This window comes from Podarcis gaigeae (genome assembly GCF_964106915.1).
Source record: "Podarcis gaigeae genome assembly, chromosome: 5".
NCBI lineage: Eukaryota > Metazoa > Chordata > Lepidosauria > Squamata > Lacertidae > Podarcis > Podarcis gaigeae.
In genome coordinates, this window is record NC_139681.1 from 27,085,809 (window position 1) to 27,106,554 (window position 20,746).

The 20,746-nt window shown below is 44.6% G+C and overlaps 1 long non-coding RNA gene across 2 annotated transcripts in view; it reads right to left on the reverse strand.

Moving 5' to 3' along the window:
- Positions 1 to 20,199, reverse strand: part of LOC310845448 — a 65,101-nt gene extending 44,902 nt beyond the window's left edge. Inside the window, exon 1 of one of the 2 annotated variants that reach the window (XR_014564747.1) lies at positions 19,904 to 20,199. This is a non-coding gene — a long non-coding RNA (uncharacterized lncRNA). The remainder of the gene's footprint in view (positions 1 to 19,903) is intronic. The other variant, XR_014564748.1, reaches the window with a different exon arrangement.
- Between the last annotated feature and the right edge of the window lie 547 nt (positions 20,200 to 20,746).

The window sequence follows — 20,746 nt, forward strand, 5'->3', positions numbered from 1 at the left end:
TCTTAACCTGAGGTACTATTTCTGGGTTAGCGGAATCTGTAACCTGAAGCGTATGTAACCCGAGGTATTCAGCAGAAAACCTCACAGCAGTTTACAAAGAACAATGCAAACACCAGCAATTTACAGATAGGTAGCCGTGTTGGTCTGCCATAGTCAAAACAAAAAAAATTCCTTCCAGTAGCACCTTAAAGACCAACTAAGTCAGTTCTTGGTATGAGCTTTCGTGTGCATGCACACTTCTTCAGATACTTCAGATACCTTCAGATATCTGAAGAAGTGTGCATGCACACGAAAGCTCATACCAAGAACTGACTTAGTTGGTCTTTAAGGTGCTACTGGAAGGAATTTTTTTTGTTTTGACCAACAATTTAAACGCATGTATACATATTTAAATTATGTGGGTTAAACTTCAGGGTTGTGTGTAATCCTGCCCCCACAGAGGTCAATGGCAAAGTGTGCCAATTTTAAAGGCAGGTTGTACTATACAGGATGAATACAGAAAACCCGCATATTCATCAGTGGGTCCTAGGACCCTGGAGATAAATGAAAGGACAATGTTCCAGGACTCCAGTAATTTGATAATCAGTTTTATTTTTCCATTCATCTACTTGCTGCAAATATTTCTACCCTGCCTAATGACAGTAACAGCAATTTGACTTTATCTGTGTGTGCACAACTGGGTGAAATCTACTGTACAGTGAAAAAACGGGGTAAAATATTAGTTTTCTTTATTGATTAAAAAAAATTGCTTATCTGCAGTTATCCTAAATTGTGCTTTTGGTTGTAGCTGAAAAAGGGGGCCTTCACCATTGTTGTGGGAGTGCTGTCTGCTCAAATTAGCACACATGCCTTGAAGCCATTTGAATTTTTTTTTAAATAAAAAAAATCTCTAATAAGAAAGATTTTAAAATAACATAAAATTACAGGTTGCCAACTCAGGTTGTGACAATGTTTCAGACAATGGGGAGGGGAGATGGCGGCCCTCTGAGCCTCAAACTCCTTGCATCTCTCGCCAGGCCTTTGCCTTCTACTTGTTGCTAGGCAATTGCATCACATGTCTCTACTTCTCCCTCCCTGCCACACACACACAAGAAGGAGAGTGTCAACAGGGGTGTGGTAGCTATGGCAATGAGGCCTTCTTGGCAGATCTTTTGGGAGAGGGAGATAAATGACAAACACACACACCACACACCCCCTTGATCCTTGCACAAATTTTCTGACCAGGGCTGTAGAAAACATATTATTGTGCTCTTTACACAGAAATCCAGAGGGGCAGGCTTTCTTCCTTTGTTGTGGAGAAAAGCAACAATCTTGACACTTTAAAGACTAGCAAATGTATCCAGGTTTGAGTATACATACATATGTGCGTGCGTGCACACAAAGCCATGCATTTATCTGAAGTGCGGTCTAGTCCACAAAAGCTTATGGCAGACACAGAAACCTATCTGTCTCTCTCTTATATGATAGCTTGTAAGGTGGGACGCGGGCGGCGCTGTGGGTTAAACCACAGAGCCTAGGACTTGCCGATCAGAAGGTCGGCGGTTTGAATCCCCCCAACGGGGTGAGCTCCCGTTGCTTGGTTCCTGCTCCTGCCAACCTAGCAGTTCGAAAGCACGTCAAAGTGCAAGTAGGTACCGCTCCAGCGGGAAGGTAAACGGCATTTCCGTGCGCTGCTCTGGTTCGCCAGAAGCAGCTTAGTCATGCTGGCCACATGACCCGGAAGCTGTATGCTGGCTCCCTTGGCCAGTAAAGCGAGATGAGCGCTGCAACCCCAGAGTCGGTCACGACTGGACCTAATGGTCAGGGGTCCCTTTACCTTTACCTTAAGGTGCTACAAGTCTCTCTGTTCTGGTATCTGCAAAAATTGTGTTTCATGACTACAAGGGAATCCCATTGATTATTAACGATTGGACAATATGATTTTTGACCAGTGCAGCCTATCAGCTATGTATTGTGGGTTACCAGAGGCGTGGTAATTCCCCAGTTTTTGCAGTGTCAGAAAAACAAAAACAAAAAAGAGATTAATTCGGACCCAGGAAGTCATAGGTTGGATTGCAAGTTGCTGAGGCCCGATTTTGTGTTTTTCCCAGTTCTAAGCCTTTATCTCCACAAAGCCTGGGCCATTGTTGAGGACACTGGATGTCCATTATATTGGTCTTGGTCAGCCCTTACTTATTCAAAAAGCAAGAAGGCAATTCCAGGAGTGAGTTTTCGGTCTGCCCAGCCCAGAACCCCTCATTGCAAATGGAGCTGTGCAACCAGGGAGATTCCTGCAGATAAACATCACACAACCAAGGCCATGCCCTCAGTGGGTTTCTGCATCTGCCCATGGTCGCTTAAAAAAAACCAGGCACCGGCTCTAATTAATCACTCAAGACACCGGGCTTAACCTATTTGATTAATGGAATGATATATTGAGTTCACATTTTTGCTTTCAGCCTTCTGGATTTCTAGATGTCAAGTGCAATTTGCATAGATAATTAAAATCAGTCTAATTCTTCATCCATCCCTATGCCGCCTTGAAGCTCCAATGCTTCCTTCGTCTTGCTGTTCTGATGTTGTTAGTTAGTGCCTGTTAATCACTGAGCTACAGATGATTTGTAGAGTCAATTAACTTTTGGGCAGACTTTCATTCCACGAGAAGTATTCGAAGCATGAACCTCCCACTGTCAAACATTTACCTTTAAACTTCACGGCGTTAAATAGCACACGGGATCAGAGTTCAGGTGCAGTGCTGTTATCCATCCAGCGAGTCAGGCTGGTAATGTGTTACAGTGGGGAAATAGTAGGGGTGTGCTAAATAAACAGTTGCCCTTTGCTCAGGGCACACAAACAACCAGCATATGAGCTTTCTTCGGGTGTTCAACACACAAAGGCATAAAGTGAACTGGGCATTAAATTGCAAAATGGTGGTGGTGCTGAAATGAGGATTCTCTCTGATGTGTCACCACTGGCTAATGATGACAGCTGTGGTAGGACTCAAACCATGGGCTTCAAGTTCCAAGAAAAGAGATTCCAGCATCAGAAAGAGACAGTAAGAGCTGTTAGACAGTGGAACAATCTCCCTCAGGAGCTGGTGGACTCTCCTTCAATGGAGGGTTTTAAGCAGCGGTTGGATTGCTGTCTGTCATGAATGCTTTAGTTGGGACTCCTGAATTGCAGGAGTTTGAGCTAGATGACTCTTGGGGTCCCTTCCTGTTATGTATTAAGATTAGTGGCAGTTCTCACTCAGGGCCACCAGTATGTAAATGAAGGATTGAAAACTGTCGCTCCTGATTGGTTAGCTAGTTGTGAGTTGTTACTGTTTGAAGTTACTTAGTGTTATATAAAGCAGCCAGCTAGGTTGCAGTCAGTCTGATTCCAGGAGCAGTTCTAACTGCTGCAATAAAGAGCTGTGAATCCAACAGAGCTGTGTCCTTTGTCCGTCTTTTCCACTATTCAACACTTCCAACCCTCCGATTCTATGCAGAGAGTGCAGGTCCTTTGGCTGGTCTTTATTGAACATTTGTCCTGATTTGTCAGCAAGGAGGTTAGAGGGCAACAAGCATTCATCATGATTGTTTCCGCATCTTCCTGCTAATCATTTGTAAATATCACACTTCCCAGTGCATTTTCCTGTCACTTTCCTAACTGCAAACAGTCTATTTTTTATATTTTTTATTTTGAGTGGAAGGAATTATGTCAGGGCAGCAGCGTGATATAATCCACATTAATTTTGCAAGCCTAAATTTCTGGTATACACTTGATGGAGACAATCTGGAGACAACTTGTGTCCAGACAAACTTTTGGCTGACCAGACTGCTGCTTACAGCCTGATAGGCAACTGTGCATATGCACCATTGCTGATGCTGGGGTCAACAAAAGGAAATGTTAACTCCCCTTTATCATGTCAGTGACAAATTTTGCTTCAGCTTGCATATAAAGGTACATTTTGCCTCCGGAATCTTGCTCAGCTTAGCTGGGCCTCTCTATAGGATGCCTGTGCAGAAAACGAGGGTGTCAATAGCCCACTTAGGGACTAAGCAGATCTGATTCCAAATCTGGATTGTTCATAAAGAATTAATACATTTTCACAGTGGTAGCCATGTCCCCGAAAACAAACAAGTATTTGTGTTTGAAATTAAATGTCCTTGCGTGTCATAAACCAAAACTGAAAAACATTCACTCTTACTTATTCTTATTCTTATTCTTATTTTCTTTTTTTTTCTTTTTTGGTTTGGCTGGACTTTCAATTACATCAGTAAATACACACAGCTGCAGATTGAATAGGGACATTGACATTTTTAGCTGGTATTGAGTGGCACAGACATGGCTCCCTCAGAGATGTCAATTTTTCAGTGAATCTCATCCAGAATCTTTCCTTTTTAAAATGGGCATCCTCCAAATTCTCAACCTGCTGAGTCTGAAAAATGGAGAATCAAATCAGGAAAGAAGTTCTCACTCTGTTACTTCTGAATATTGCATACAGACTTAAAGTAGAAGGCTTGTTAATGGAATACATAATTCTGGGATGATATTCCCTTAGGTTATTTCAGTCTCGGCAGTGATTAACATGTTCAGCAGTGAAGCACTGCAAGCGAGAGAGAAAAGGGAGAGCCCTTGCTTAGTCAAGGCACTAGATTTGCCAGTTTTATCTCAGGTGAGTGACCTTGGCATATCGATCAGCTGGATAGCTCAGCTGGCTAGAGCATGGTGCTGATAATGCCAAGGTTGCAGGTTCGAGCACCGTCGGGGAAAGCTTCACATTCCTGCATGGCAGGGGGTTGGACTAGATGGTGGATTTTACAATGTGCTACAAGAACACTGCAGCATAAGGGTTACGGGTCAGCACAAGAGTTTCCATCCAAAACAACCCTTGCATTCGGTATCCATATAAACAAGGGCTATTTATGGATGATAAGCAGGTCTGTATGGGTTGTGACTAGCCAAGCTTTGCATAGTGTTATATGTTGTCGTTTAGTCATGTAGTCGTCTCTGACACTTTGTGACCCCACGGACCAGAGCACGCCAGGCACTCCTGTCTTTCACTGCCTCCCGCAGTTTGGTCAAACTTATGTTCGCAGCTTCGAGAACACTGTCTAACCATCTCGTCCTCTGTCGTCCCCTTCTCCTTGTGCCCTCCATCTTTCCCAACATCAGGGTCTTTTCCAGGAAGTCTTCTCTTCTTATGAGGTGGCCAAAGTATTGGAGCCTCTGCTTTAGGATCTGTCCTTCCAGTGAGCACTCAGGGCTGATTTTCTTCAGAATGGAGAGGTTTGATCTTCTTGCTGTCCACGGGACTCTCAAGAGTCTCCTCCAGCACCATAATTCAAAAGCATCAATTATTCAGCGATCAGCCTTCTTTATGGTCCAGCTCTCACTTCCATACATCACTACTGGGAAAACCATCTCTTTTTAAGATGCTGTCTAGGTTTGTCACTGGTTTTCTCCCAAGAAGCAGGCGTCTTTTACCTTATTTCCTTATGTCAGCCTTGCACAGTCAAGCCCCAATGTTTGTTGCCTGCTGGGCACTGCCTAAATAGTGTGGATTGACAGTCACCAGGAACACCCAAGTATTCGGCTGCTTGTCTGCATTTGGCTCAGTGAGTCACAAACCATGCCGGCCTGCCCTAGATCAGTCATTCCCGAAACAACCTTGGCTATGTCTACTTAAGTTTGGAGGCCCACAGTTTGATCCTACCTTCCGGCTCTGTGGCTTAGATGCACCTACCCAGTAACTTCAATAATAGCAACAAACAGCACAACTGCACAAACGTAGCTTTTATACCTTTCCTGTTTCTCTCTCTGAATAATCTTCAGAATTGGAGTTTGGTGAGGTGTTGTGAATTTCTGTGTTACGAGCCCCCTGGCTTCTTCCATCTCACAGAGCTCAACTTTTTACATTTCCCCTGGGAAGAGGAAATGATCACCATATAAATTTCCAGCATAAATCTGGCCCAAGCATTTCATTTGCAACTCCAATTTGACTGTTTTGAGAATACCTCAGAACCTGATGTGTTCATTCGTCCCATCCCACCATATAACAGGCAGACATTGGGACACCGGCTCTTATTATTTCTCCAAGAGAACAAGATCTACCAGCTTTCATGAGTCAGCAAACATTTCTTTGCAAATCTCCCCACCGCCATTGCTGGTTCCAGAGATATTAATGTTTCGTGGGATTAAATTTCAGCTTGAAGGGGAAATGCAAACTCACACCAACTCGCTGTCAGGTCCTGTTCGGAGGAGAGCGGGTTACAGCAAGAAGAGAAAGGAATCTTAACTCTCTCTTTGCTGACTGCACGATCATTTTTCTGTGGCTTATTCCAAAAGAGAGCCTTAATCTTGGTGTGTCTTAACAACGGCAGTGAAGAATCCACGGCGTCTTAAAAGGCCGGCACATTTCTTATTGCCAGGAGATGCTGAAGGCCCGGGAGGGGTGGGGGAAATCAGTGTGCACGATTATCATCACGTCTACAAAAGCTCATCTTTCACAACAATTACATTAGTCTTTAAGGTGCCATAGGGTGCTATGCATTCTCTCTGTCCTGCTCAGCAGTTAAACTAACGGTGTTTGGAGGAGCATCCTTCACCGTGCTTCCCCCCCCTCTCTTTTTGCATTCCCATGTCCATCTATATTCTATTTGCTTGTTAATCAGCTTTGGGCAAGCAACACACCTCTCTGTTTTCTTGTGCTGCAGTGGCTGCTCTGTGAAAGTCACAAGGAGCCCATTCATCGCAGCACTGCAGAAGTGGAGGCTGGCTCTTGCAGGTTCATCTGCACTGTGTATTATTACCGTGTCAGTACATTTAATTCACTGCTGCAGATCTGCTAGCCTGGCATCTCTGTTGCTTCAGAAGAGCAGGGGAGGCAGGCAGAGGAAGAACAACAAACGATGCCTTAAGCACCTCCAAAGTGCTTGCACTCAATTTTTTTTTCTTTTTTTAAGAGCAATATCCCATCTTAACAGGAAAGGTGAAGAGCATATTTCAGGTTTGTGACCTCAGGTCCCCTTCCCCTGAGCTCTAAGAATCCAGATGGCAACGTTTTGGAGGTGGACTCACAGGCATGAAGTGAGCATGGCGTTCCCGTTAGGAACCAAACTGTAAAGGGTGCAGGTGAATTAAGAGGGTGGGACCCCTTTGAAAGGCATTTTGCAGGTATGTTTGCTTGCAGCCAAGCCTAAAAGACTGCGAAAATGACTCCCTTTCCAACATAGACTGTTCATTAGAATGATTAAGGTCATGGGAGAAGGTTATGGCATTCAGGATGCAGTAAACAGCTTATCTGGATGAGTAAATTTCAGAGCACAGTAGGGACCCGTAATGACCACAAAAGCTGCTTATTGGGAGCATAACAAACCCAACGAATGACCGGGTGGAGAGAAAAAAAATCTTTTGGTTTGGGAGGATTTAGAAGCATTCTCTCACTGTCTTCTTTGAATGCTGATGATTCTGTTTCTTGTGAGGAAGAACAGCCAGTGAGTAAAGCCTAACTATAATCCCCGAGTCCTTTCCCCAACACTCCAGGGTATATGGAAGAATGCATCTGAACATGCACAAAGCAGTATCTCTGTTGAGTAGTCTCTTTGAGTACGCAAGGCAAATAAAAGAAAAGCGTATAGATAAAGACACCATGGTTTGGGCCATGTGCAAAATGGATGATAATAATAAATTTGTTACATTGGCAATCTGAACCCTGCAGCAAGGAAAGCTGAATTCTGTGTCTGGTATAAATTATGAAAATTCGGTAATCTGTCTTATTTTGTATAATGAATTCTGGACATTTCTGCAGTTTGCATCCTATGCCCAATCTGATTTTGCCAGCTGTATGGAGGGATGAGGAGCCGTGCAGAGTGTTGACATTCTGTGTCTGACCTGAAACTGTATTTCAACCTCCCCTTCAAGCTTCTGAGAATCCAGGAAGTATTTCCTGTGCATTTTAAAGTGTATCTTCATGGCCATAGGGACTGGAAACTTGCTCTTTTTAAAAATGCTGAGATTCCCAGGATGGCGTGACTTCTGTGGCTGTTTCTACATCCTGCATTTTGGGCACTTCAGCAGCATATACGGTCCTTGACCATTCTATGTATCCTCACATATAGGAGAAACCAGGTCAGAGGATGCAGTTGCCAAGAGGATGAAAGCCTCTCCATTTTCTTTTCTTTGCTTATAAATAAATGCAAAAGGTAACAACTTGACTGTGTCATCCATAAGGGGAGAGGTGACATGTATGGGGAAATAATGCTAAGGTTGAACAAAATGTCATGGCATGGATAGTTTTAGTTGAATGACGAAGGGAGGGAGTTTTTATTCCTCTTGCTGCTCAATTTCCAGCTGAATCAGTATAAAAATTCAGAGCCTGGGTGATGCAGATCTTTTAACAGCTACAAAAATAAATTGCCAAGCCTAATGGTTTCCATGGTGAAAGTCTTGCAGGCTGTCTAGAAAGGGCCTTTATAGAAAGCTATCATGTTGTAAAAATAAACACAGATGCACATTTCCCAACATTTTCTCGACGGATCCGTCAGAAGTGGGTGTTGCCATCACTCCAAATATCTGCAAGGAGAAGATTTCTTTGTAGCAGAGCTGGGCTCCATCAGTCACCCAGCTGGTCATCATGAGCCCATCATGCCCTCTCTTTTCTAGCTGACTTAAATAAGTCCAAACAATTGGCTATCAGTTGTCATCCCTGACAGGTTGTGGAGGTAGGTAGCCTTATTCAAAATGGTGCCTCGCTTTCCCACAGCTGGTTCAGGCTGCCTCTGATGTGTTTCATCGGTTATTATTATTATTATTCGGTTGAAACTGGCTCAGGGCTGAGGCGGAGATTAATGGAAGCTTCTGTGGCTGATACCTCTTAGTTCTCCCCATCCTTACAGCACAGAGACTCCATGTTGTGCAGAACCAGCCATTTCCTCCTCAAAGCTATAGTTCTTAGGCTGGCCTGAGATGATGCTATAGGCTTGGAGAACAGCTGTAGACCTTAGATCCCAAGGTGCTGCTTGGGTCTCCTTCCCCTGGTTACCACTAGTGCTACTGGGCAAAACATAGGAGCATCTTCTGTGATCCCCTTTATTCTGTGCAATCTCCCTTTTCTGAAGGTTACTTGTGGAACTGGGCCAAGCAGCAACCCCACCGTCAAAGCACTTCTATTTATTTTTTTTGTGTGCCCAATGCTGTGAATGACAGACGGAAGTAAAAGGGCCTTGAATCATCCCAAACGTGATTCCCAAAATCAAGGTTGGAACTATTTTCAAAGCTACTTGCCTGCCTTCCCCCCTTCCTGACTTGCTCAACATTTATCACACATTAATTATGTCATTAGGAAAACTGAGAAATGTAGCTGTAAGAAGAGACTATGCTGTTGAATACGCTAGAGGAAAATCCCCATGGCTTTTTCTTCTTGAGGCATATGTGCTCTACAGACAAACAGTGTTAATAATTATTTACTGTTCCCTGGGGGGGTGGACCTTGGGAACTGTAGTTCTGTAAAGGAGTGCAGCAGTCGCTAGGAATTTCTAACAGAGTTTTCAACAGGCTTGTTGAACTACAATTCCCAGGATTCTGTGGAGAAAGGAATGGTAGTTAAACTAGTATAAAACTGATAGGAAATCCTCCCCCAACCCAGTGCCCTCCACAGTTTTTGGACTGTATGTCCCATGAGCCCCAGCAAGAATAGCCAGTGTGGTTGTGCATCATGGGAGTTGTAGTTCAAAACATCTGGAGGGCACCAGGTTGAGGAAGGCTGTTAGAGAAGTATAATACGAATAAGCAGGACTCTTACTCGGGTGCTCATTCATGAGAAGGTCTCCTGACCAGGAGGATTCCAGTTTCCCACTTGAAATTGGAACCTTTCTCACCTTGCTGTGGCTACAACTTTAGCAAGTCTGCTGGCTCGAGTGGAAGAGGAGCTTCATTTTAAATGTAAACCTGGGGCACTATGGGGAGTGTAGTACAAAAACAAAAAAAATCAATAATTTAAACAAAGAGCAAGAATTTTCAATAGGAAACCTGATACTGTTTTGTAAAAGTGCACCAGTCAGTTGTCATCGTCCCAGCCCCACCCCAAAATCAGCATCTTTGCATGAAATATTTTCATACTCAAAATGGACAGGGCAGCCCCTGCTCTTCTGATTTCTGGCTTACCTTATGAAGCACTCATGGTATGAAATCATTGGATGTGGTTGATGTCTCCTGCTATATGAAAAACTCCCAATTTCTGGCTCATATGTTAGTGATGAAGCTAGACTTTTTATTATTCATTTGGAGTTTTAGGCTAAGGAGCTTTACCAATTCATTTGACTCATAAAGAGTCTCCCCTTTAAGCTGCTCTTGCTCGATGCAGAACTTCCATCTGCACAGACAAAAAAAAAAGGGGGGCACCTTATTTATTTTTTCCAGCATTTCAGAGGCAAGATTCAAGGCTAACGTATTCCCAAAGGCTCCTGGTAACACAGGAAGGCTTCTCTTTGCTTGGGTGGACAACCGATAATGGCTGAATGCATTGCCCAGAGGCTAAAAGTCATGTGACTCTTAATCTAGACCTTGCAGTCTATAGATTGCAATCAATGCTGAGATGTGCTGATGAAACACAGGGGGGAAAGCCAATAAAGGGAGAGGAGGTTATATGCTTCTGGGCAAAGGTAGAAGCTATTTAAATAGTTGTCGTTTTCTATAAATGAAGCACTGTGGATCTCTCTCCCCCTGCCTCCTGCTTCTTCTCCTTAATATGTATGGTTTTAAAATTAAAATTGAAATAACTATGGAAAAGAAAGAACACCCCCCTTACTAGAAAACCAAATAGATTGATGCACATTTTCAAAGAGCACTCTCTTTCTCTACTCATGTAAAAACACCAGGCAGGCCCCACAAATAACCCAGAGATGCGTTTTAAATAAAAGGACACATTCTACTCATGTAAAAACTCTCTGATTCCCAGACCATCCGTGGGCCGGATTTAGAAGGCGATTGGGCCGAATCTGGCCCCGGGTCCTTAGTTTGCCTACCCATGATTTAAAGCTTACAATAGGCAGCAAAAGATCAGAGTTTGGCAGAACTCTGCAGACTTTGCAAGTGTCTGGATGTGTATCCATAGTGCACTGCTTATGTGGGGCCAGTTGAACTGCCTAGAATCTAGGTACATCTTTTGCTGCAAACAGGAATCCACATATCCACCTCTAGAGCCATCATTAGCTATGCACTAATTGTGCACAACTACAGCTGGAGTGGGGCCTGGCTGAACATTGCGTCTCTGTTAATATCCTCTGTGCTGCCAAGAATCTTCACCATACACAACTGAAGCAAAGAAAAACCAGACTAGCCCATCCATTAACTACTCCCTAGTGGAGTTAATCAATCTTCTGCCCTATTCACCAATAATTGTGTGCGAAAATATGAGTCTTCTAATATGCCCTGAAAGCATGGGGAGGAATCTTCTGTAAACCCTTGCAGTGGCTGTTTGTAATGGTTGAGCTACTCCAGATTCTGGAAGCAGGAAATTTGGGGACAGGAATAATTTTTGGCAAAAGCACTATTTGCTCCAAATTTATAGAGCCATGTGAGAAACTGAAAGGAAAAGGAGGCGCCTGGAGACATCTGGAAGATAGCACAACTATTGCATATTGCCCAACTACTATTCTGTCCCTTATGCCATCTAACCTCTGCTTTAAAAGCTCTGAGGAAAGAGAATCCACCACCTCTTGTGGGAATCTGTTCCACTGTTGAAAAGCTCTTACTATAAAGGTAAAAGGTAAAGGACTCCTGGATGGTTAAGTCCAGTCAAAGGCAACCATGGGGAGCGGTGCTCATCTCGCTTTCAGACCAATGGAGTTGGTGTTTGTTCACAGACAGTTTTCCGGGTCATGTGGCCAGAATGACTAAACCGCTTCTGGCACAATGGAACACCATGACAGAAGCCAGAGCACACGGAAACGCAGTTTACCTTCCCTATTTATCTACTTGCACTGGTGTGCTTTCGAACTGCTGGGTTGGCAGGAGATAGGACAGAGCAACGGGAGCTCACCCCATCACGTGGATTTGAACCGCTGACCTTCCGATCAGCAAGCCCGAGAGGCTCAGTGGTTTAGACCACAGCACCACCTGCTCCCCAGCTCTTACTATATCCTGTTTGGGCATATATTATTCAAAATCCCACATTGTTCCATGAGGTTTACTCCCTAATACGTGTGCAAAGGGATTGACACGTGAATCTGTGTCATACAAAACACAAAGGTAGTGTGTTGGTGTGTGTGGCAACCTCCCTCAATAAAGACGGGAGTGAGGTCATGTGACCAGATTTGGGTGCTGGAAAACCTAGACACACCCTGTCAGTAATACTTGAGAGGTTTGATATTATCTGTATGTGGGAGCATTTTCTAATATTCAGCAGCAAGGATTGTTAATAATTTGAAGGGGAAACCTGTGGCCACTTATCCTTCAACCAGAGGATCAAAGTAACAATGAAGCATTTTGTAAACAAAACTGGAAGTTTACTTAAACACACTCAGTGAGGGTTATAGCTTGATGGTTACTCTAAAAAAAAGCACAATGCTGTGTTTCAGTCAAAACCTCTTCACGGAGATATTTAAGAACCCCCACTTTAACCTGTTTCTGAATAAACTGATCCCGTCTGATGGCCGTCTGTCATGGATGCTTTAGTTGAGATTCCTGCATTGCATGACCCTTGAGCTCTCTTCCAACTTGATGATTCTTTGATTCAGAGAGTCTTGTTTCTCCCATAGCCACAGCCTTGGATTAAAACAGAAATCAAACATTGCTCTGCCTCTCTCTCCAGCTTTCTGCTTTATTTCTAGGTCACATCCCTTCACTCTCAACTCTCAACTCAGGCTTTGTTCTTCTAGCTATCTGAGTTGAAGGAGGGGCCCCAACCACTTGCCATCTCTCACAAAGCCTGCTTTTGTTTGTTCTCTGAATGGCCCATCGCCCAGGCGATCACCTCAACTCAGCCTGGTTATATTTTAACACTTCCTGGATCCAGGAGTTAAAAGGATCTTGCATACAGCCTAATTCCCCACCCCACCCCAAACTCTAAGCAATGTTATTGCTGCAAAGTACAAGGCCTGTGTTGCAACTACTTGCATCAGGGGTCAGCAACCTTTTTCAGCCATGGGCCGGTCCACTGTCCCTCAGACCATGTGGTGGGCCGGACTATATATTTTTTTTTGGGGGGGGGGGAAATGAATGAATTTCTATGCCCTACAAATAACCCAGAGATGCAATTTAAATAAAAGCACACATTCTACTCATGTAAAAACACACTGATTCCCGGATTGTCCACAGGCCAGATTGAGAAGGCGATTGGGCCGCATCTGGCCCCTGGGCCTTAGGTTGCCTACTCCTGACCTACATGCACTTAAAAGACATGTCGAAGGTCAGGCTAGAAAACAAAAACATTGCTGATGCTACAGTGCAGCGGCATAAACGGCCAGTCTCTGCCAGTCTCTTCACACACCCATAGCAAGCTGTGAAGAAGGACTTGGTCCATGCAACACTTTTGAACAAGGAGCAATAAATAACCCTGGACCCATTTAAGCCCTATTTGCCTTATTGTTCAAATGCAGTAACAGCTGAGGATCCCATACTGTTGCCATAGTATTTAATCAGTCCTAATTTTAGTGGGAGGGTTTTATTTTATTGATTTCCAATATCTGTTAAGAAGTAAGCCTCATAGTTCATGCCGTGGTGGGTGGTCGCTGTGCTCAGACCCCAGCTGTGCCGTACCAAATCTCCTCTTCTATGCAACAGTAAGTTCTCCCACCCAACCTTCGTACAATTTTCATGATGGATCATGGGGAGATGGTTCTGCAATAACAGCTGTTTTCACAGCTAGTGAAACAGTGCCGCACTGTACCATTCTGTAAAGCTAACTGTGTGTGTGTGGAATAGAACCGTGATTGCCACAACACTTTTCATGTTTGTCGTAAGCTGTTACTGAATTCAGGGAGCACTGCATCTCAGAAGTCTTCCACAAACCACCAGGAGTACCACTGGATGGCAGCCCCCAGTTAGAAGTGTTTCTGACAATGAGACAAATCAACACGCCAAATTGAATACTGTATCTCCAAATGACAGAAACTCAATGGGCTGGTTCAAACTAATTCAGATGGAACCCGAAACAGTTGCTAAGCTTTACGTGAATGAGCTTGAAGCAGCCTCAAAGCTCATGTGCCTGCCCTCCTTCTCTGGCACAGCTGTGAGGAGATCAGAAACATCTGTTTCCATTTATGAACTAACCAGAAATTCATATAAAGGCTATTAATGGCTTAAAATGCAACAAGGTCGATTTGGCCCCCCGGCCCATTTCCAGGGGCTTTTGCACATTGCTGTACACACCCGAGAGGGGGCAGGGATGGCTTTGCCTGATGCACATTACCAGCACTACTTTCAAGAAAAAAGGGTGCCAGAACTCACCATGAATGCCTCTCTTGTTCTCTTATAATGGCAATGGTGCCCACCTAAGAGATGCCGGGTCTGGGTTCCGGTGAGTTCTGGCTGAAAAAAAGCCCTGCACATCACCTATTAGATTTTCCCATGCCTGCAATGCCCCAAACTCATTCATGAAGTTGTTGTCTACACGTACACCATGACATCTTAAGTGTACACACGTCAGCTCAACTGCAAAGCGAGTGTAGCTTACATTTTTTAATTGGAGGGAAGCTGGTTTGAGAGAAAACACATCAAACAGCAGCCTTTCTCAAGAAACGACCAGATATGAATTGTAGATACTGCTACAATCTGCAGTGGTGGGGGCCCAGTGGAGCCAAAGAAAAGAGTAGGGTATACACAGCCTAAGCCTGAACTTGGGTTAGTAAACTAAGGTTAGTGAAGAAGCCAGGCACATACACCATGGATCGATCCTAGCTGGTTTGAACTAACCATACCTTAATCAGAGCATGGATGGATAATTCTGGTGAGTAAAAGCAGAGGCGACAGCTTCCAATCTTCCCTTAGGCCATGTGAGAGAAAGGCCTTATCCATATTTCCTCTTTTAAAAAAATATTTTTATTAAGATACAGTCGTACCTCGGAAGTCAAACACCTTGTGAGACAAACGTTTTGGCTTCTGAACGCCACAAACCTTGAAGTGATTGTTCCGGTTTGTAACACAGCTTCCGCGGCTTCCGACTGGCTGCAGGACCATGCCTTGGTTCCCGAACGTTTTGGAAGTTGAATAGCCTTCCGGAACAGATTCTATTCAACTTCTGAGGTATGACTGTATTAAGATGGGAAGCGGAGTTTTACAAGGTACATACACCACCTCTATTTTCACATCATAAAGTCCTTTCTATACATCAGTCATATTCAATGTGAGACTTTGATTTTGTATACGGTATAAGAGCAGGGGAGGGGGAGGGGGGAAGGAGGGAAGGTGGGTAATAAAACTTTCATTCTTTTGCATAGTGTGTGAGAGAGGTTTTGTGTCAGTGTCACGTGGGTAGGTTCTCTTTCTATTCCTTTACTGTATTAGTTTTCATTGGTATTGAGAGAGGTTTGGGGGACGGGGGTCTGGGCCTGGTTGGTTAGCTTCCGCTGACTGCAGCGAGGCTTGTTTGCTTGCGTGTGGAGAGAGAGGTTTTGGGGTCAAGTGAGTCCTATCAGTTTGGATGCTGTTGGTGGGTTCTTGTTGTTGTCTTGTAGGGCTGTGTGTATAATAATGGGGAGCAATACCAGGGTGAAGGTGTCCTCTTTTATTTGTCCCTGTCCACACTTCCTGTTGTCCCGCTGCTTTCACCTGGGGGAAACTGCTCTTTAGCACTTTAACGATCATTCCAGATTTCCCCTGGATTGCAGTTTGTTCCAATGTACCGCCAAAGAGTGGGTTTTCCCTAGGAAAGGAGTGGGGCAAGACGAAAGCTGCTCAAAGCCATGCCTAGAAAGTGCAGGTCAAGTGGGAAAATGGCCCAGATCCATGCTTTCCAGGCACGGCATGAGTGAAAGTGTGGCAGAGCCCAAAGAGAGAGGGGTAAAGGTAAGCCCTAACCGTTAAGCCCAGTCATGAACGACTCAGGGGTTGTGGCGCTCATCTCACTTTACTGGCCAAGGGAGCCGACTTTTGTCCGCAGACAGATTCCGGGTCATGTGGCCAGCATGACGAAGCCACAGGCACAAGACATTTTAAGTTGTGTTTTTCATCAGGCGCAATTTGATCCCCACAAGTCCTTTGAAAAATATGCGTGTGTGCACCTACTGCAAAAGGCTGCTCACCACAGCCATATATATATTTGTAAATGAGCTTTTTGAAACAATTCCCACATTGAAAAGCAGAACTCAACTCAAATTGTGTTTCCTGTTCTTAAGTTCTATTTTTTGTGTGTGTGCCTATTGATTCTGCGCTCTCTGATCTGCAGAAGCCACCCAGCAGATGGATTTTTTAATGAGTTCACAAACATTAGAGCATTGTTCTTTTGAAAGCCGCCTGTACCTTGCCAATATTAATAATAATCCAAGAGCCCAGTCCTAAGAGGCTTCTGCAATATTGTTATTCTCCCTCCACTTCTCTGAGCAGCTCCAGGGCTGGAGAGCTTATCCAGGACTGGTTTCCTTTGGAAGGAGGTGGCAAGAGGCATGCAGCATTGGGGTTTTGTAACATTTGCATTTATTTACAAGTCTAGAGACAGTGCACCAGTGAAGACAGGGTTTAAACATGCTGACAAGTAGCCCAGAATCCACTGCTTGCACACCGGGTCCCACCCAGCACCCAAAGTTCTTTTTTACAGAGTCAAAACTCACCAGCGGCTGAGACAAGCATGGGTGATCGTTGCTTCACTTATCCTAGCCTGGCTCCTGGGCTGCAGAGCAGAGGTTGGGGCTGGGGTGCTCAGAGGTGCCCAGCGGCAGCAGGGGGTGGTGCCCCCCTCAATATTGGGGGAGCTTAAGCCCCCTCCATTCCTTATACCTAGCGCTGCTGGTGTGTACATTGAAAGCTGTAGGTCATAGAGCTACAATTCTCAGAGTTTCCTGTGCATAAATATTGACCATTAAACCACGTTGAGGATTGTAACTCTATGAGAGGGATAGGGGTCTCCTAACAACTGTCAGCACCCTTGACCTACATCTCCCAGAATTCTTTGGGGGAAGCCATGACTGTCTGAAGTGGTACCACAGTGTTTTTTAAATGTATTGTGCGAATGTGGCCTAGCAATAAGAAAACCCATTTTTTCCCCTTAAAAAAAAAATAGTAGCCCTTTGGATATATTCTGTAGGAGTCCCCCGCACCCCTCAGATTGTTCTAATTCCACTGAAAGAACCAGACACTGAGCTGCAAAATTTGGGGACATGTCTCTTAACAGTTTGGGGAAGGGGTGAAAAGTTGAATCAATCCCACACCTTCCAATCTTATTAGAGCAATGCATTAGATTTTGGTGGCCTTTTGAGCAAATGGATGAATTCACACTCCCCCCCCCCCATTTCCCACCCCCGCAGCTATGCAGTCTAAAGTTATCTTGTTTTCTCATTTATAAGTGTTGTTAAAGGAAACTCCCAGGAGACGATGCACTATACTGAACATGAAAGCTTTTGCTGAACTGAATTTGCCGGGAAGAGGAATCTCAGTAGCTTGGCTCCTTATACGCTGCAGCGTTGGACAAAAGGATCAAGGTGAATCTAGAGATTCTGCCCTTTTTCTGCACAGCTCAACGGTGGCAGCGCAATGTGCCCAAAAGCCACCACTTCTGTGTCATGCACCTCGCTAATGAGGGTTGCGCTTGGAAATTGCCAGATAGTGGTGGAGCAAGAGGATTGGCAGGGCCTTGAATTGGAGCAGGGAGCTCTTGGACCTTCTGCAGAAAAGGGAAAGCTGGGATGGATCCAAGGCTTTGGTTGGTGGTTCTTGAAGGAGACTAGACTCAGAGCTGGGAGAGAAGGGTTCAAACCATGTTTGGAAGTGGATCTACAGTTCTGCTACTCTTAGGTTGCCTCTCTGCAGGGCTTGCTGGGGCAGGGGTGAACTTTACATCATGCTGTTTCAGTGAAGGAATCACACCTGTGCAGATCTTACCAGAAGTTACTTTATTGGTGAAAGTGTTGCAAGCTACATCAACTCAGTAGGCACCATCCTTTCCCTTGAGCTTCCAAATGCCTCCAGCTTTGGTGCTTCTTCACCACCCATACACATACCTTCCCCACATATTCTTCTTTCCTTTCTCCACTGCAGGCCGGGTCTGTTTTCTCCCACTGCCTGGCTCTCGTACCAATAAGCAGTTCAGGCGTGAACCTGGCTCACCATGGTGTCCACTAGTGATGGGAGAGAATGTTCCTGGATTAATTGTTCAAAGGTGGTGCTGCCTTGGACAAAAAAAATGATATACTCAAGGAAGCCTGTGTATGCCGTATACATACCTGGAACTGTTTTGATCAAGCAGGTGATTTTGTGGTTAGGATCTGGGGGGCAAAATAGGTGTAAATAGAATGGCTAAGCTGACCTTGCCACTGAAGAGAAGGCCCTGCTCTGCCCCATTTTAGACACCTAGGCTTGCTTTGGCCCCAAGAGACAGCTGGCCTTTCTATGTCACTGTTCACAATGAAGTTGCCTTTGGCTGAGGCAGACCACTGGTCCAGCTGCCCAGCTCACCAGACACAAGGCCATCTTCTCCCTAGAACAAGGGTAGGGAACTGGGTCCAGCCAGAAGACTAGACTCAGAACTAGCCGACCCCCTGTGGACCATTTTTGACAGATAGGCACAGCCACCCAATTGTCAGTCATGTGGAACTGTATGACATGAGGTGACATGAAGCTTAAGGCCCATACGCAGGCACACGTCTACCTCCATTCTTAGCAAAGTCATCCCACAGTGCTAAGATCAAAGATAGGCCTCAACAGCTAGTAAACTAGCCAATTAGAATTTCCTGTTATAAAGGAGAAAGCCATGGTGTGGACCTGGTACAATCTGTAATAGAGGGAGGCAGGTACCCATATTATTTTGGAACCACGAGGCACCCCAGTGATCATACCATCTTATGCAACAACAGCAGTGCACCATGTGATGGATGCTCCAGCATCAGAAACAGACACTACCTTTTCAGGCTGTTCCCTGTGGAGTGACTCTTGAGTGCTCTCCCAGCCTACAGTTTTGGCAGCTGGCCCTGTACTGTCTCCACTCTCCCATCAACATGAAATGAATCAGCTTCCCCCTTTCCCACCCCCTCCTTGCACAGTCCTGTCCTCTTTTTTATGTTTAACTGTTAAAAGGCACAATACCTATTTTCCCCCTGTCCAATGAGTCCTGAATTTTGCAACTAACACCAGAATATTCTTCTTCAGACTTTTTTTTACCTTCTTGCCTCACAGAGTATTTTCCTGGCCTCCAAAACTTTGTTAGAACACATATTAAATTCTGAACTACTGAAAATTATAGCATTTGGGGGGTGCGTTTCTGTGACACACACAGAATAAATACACAGATTTAAGTATCGTGAAATGTAAAAAGTAAGTGCGTACATTCTAAATCGTATCCACAACCTAAGGCATATGAAATGATTCCATGAGATATATCATCTGTCATTCTTATCAGAAAGATTCTCGTTGTCCTGCAGGGAAGTACAGTAATTATGAGATCTGTCTTTGCCTGAGAGATCTTGATGGTGATACTACCATAAGGCCAAAGGTTATCATTCTTCCTGCAAGGATGACAGACATGGTTTTCCTCCCTATTTTATCTGCACAACAACCTTGTGAGGTAGGTTAGGCTGAAAAAGAATGATTTGCCCAAGCCTAGGACTGTCACTCTCTTTGCATACTGTTGAGTCAGTGATTGAGCTTTACACTTTGATAAGCCACTGTGTGGTTTTATAAATGTATGTAGGCAAGACTCCACCCTCTGCCCACACCCTTGCTGTAAATGCACCATAGAGCACTGAATCAGGAGTCTCAACATCAAGTATCCTATAAGACAGAGGTAACTAACCTGTAAATTTCCAGATGTTTTTGGACTCCCAGCTCCCATAAGCTTCAACCAACATCTTTGCCATCCCTGATGATATAGGACACCATTTTTTCCTGCCTGAAGTTTTTTTTGTTTGCTAGCTTTTAACTGAACTTATCAATACAGGGCTCTGAGACCTGGGCACCATCTCTGGACACTGCAAGCTCAAACTCACCCTCTGCAAGCTTTTTCACCTGAAAGGGGAGGGAATAAAATTCCCCCTGCCACAGCCAATGAACAACCAGCAGCTTGAGCAGACTGGCAGTTCTGAGCCCAGATAATGAGCAGAAGGAAAAGAGTGGAGAACATTTCTCCATCTGCCCTTCCTCTAGCCACCTCGTACCCTGCCAAGGTTGAGTTTGGCTCCTTTTTAAAAAACAAAAATAAAAATGGGAAACTCTGTAGCTTGAGCAATAGTTAGGCACTCAAAGGCTTTAGCTGAAATGTAGATAGTTGCCATAGCAATGCATACAGTGATGACAATTCTGGGCTTTATGGGATTGGTCAGGCATGATTGCTGTTAAACAGTGCTGTGGGCTCCTTATATTACAAATGGAGAGCATCATAGGAACCCCTGGGGTTTGAAGCATATAGAAGGGAGTTGTTCAGGCATTCTAAAGAAGCTTCACTATGGCTCCAGCTGAACATTTTCCATGTGTCTGTTCCAAGCCCTCCATATATGTGTGTGGTGTCTGTTTTCCTTCTCCTGTGACACACTTGAAAGCTACAAACATAGGGGTGGGCTTGGAGAGCCAGAGCATTTTGCCTGGGGAAAGGAAGAGCTGAGAGAGAGGAAACCGGGCTATGATCATTACAAAAATGTAG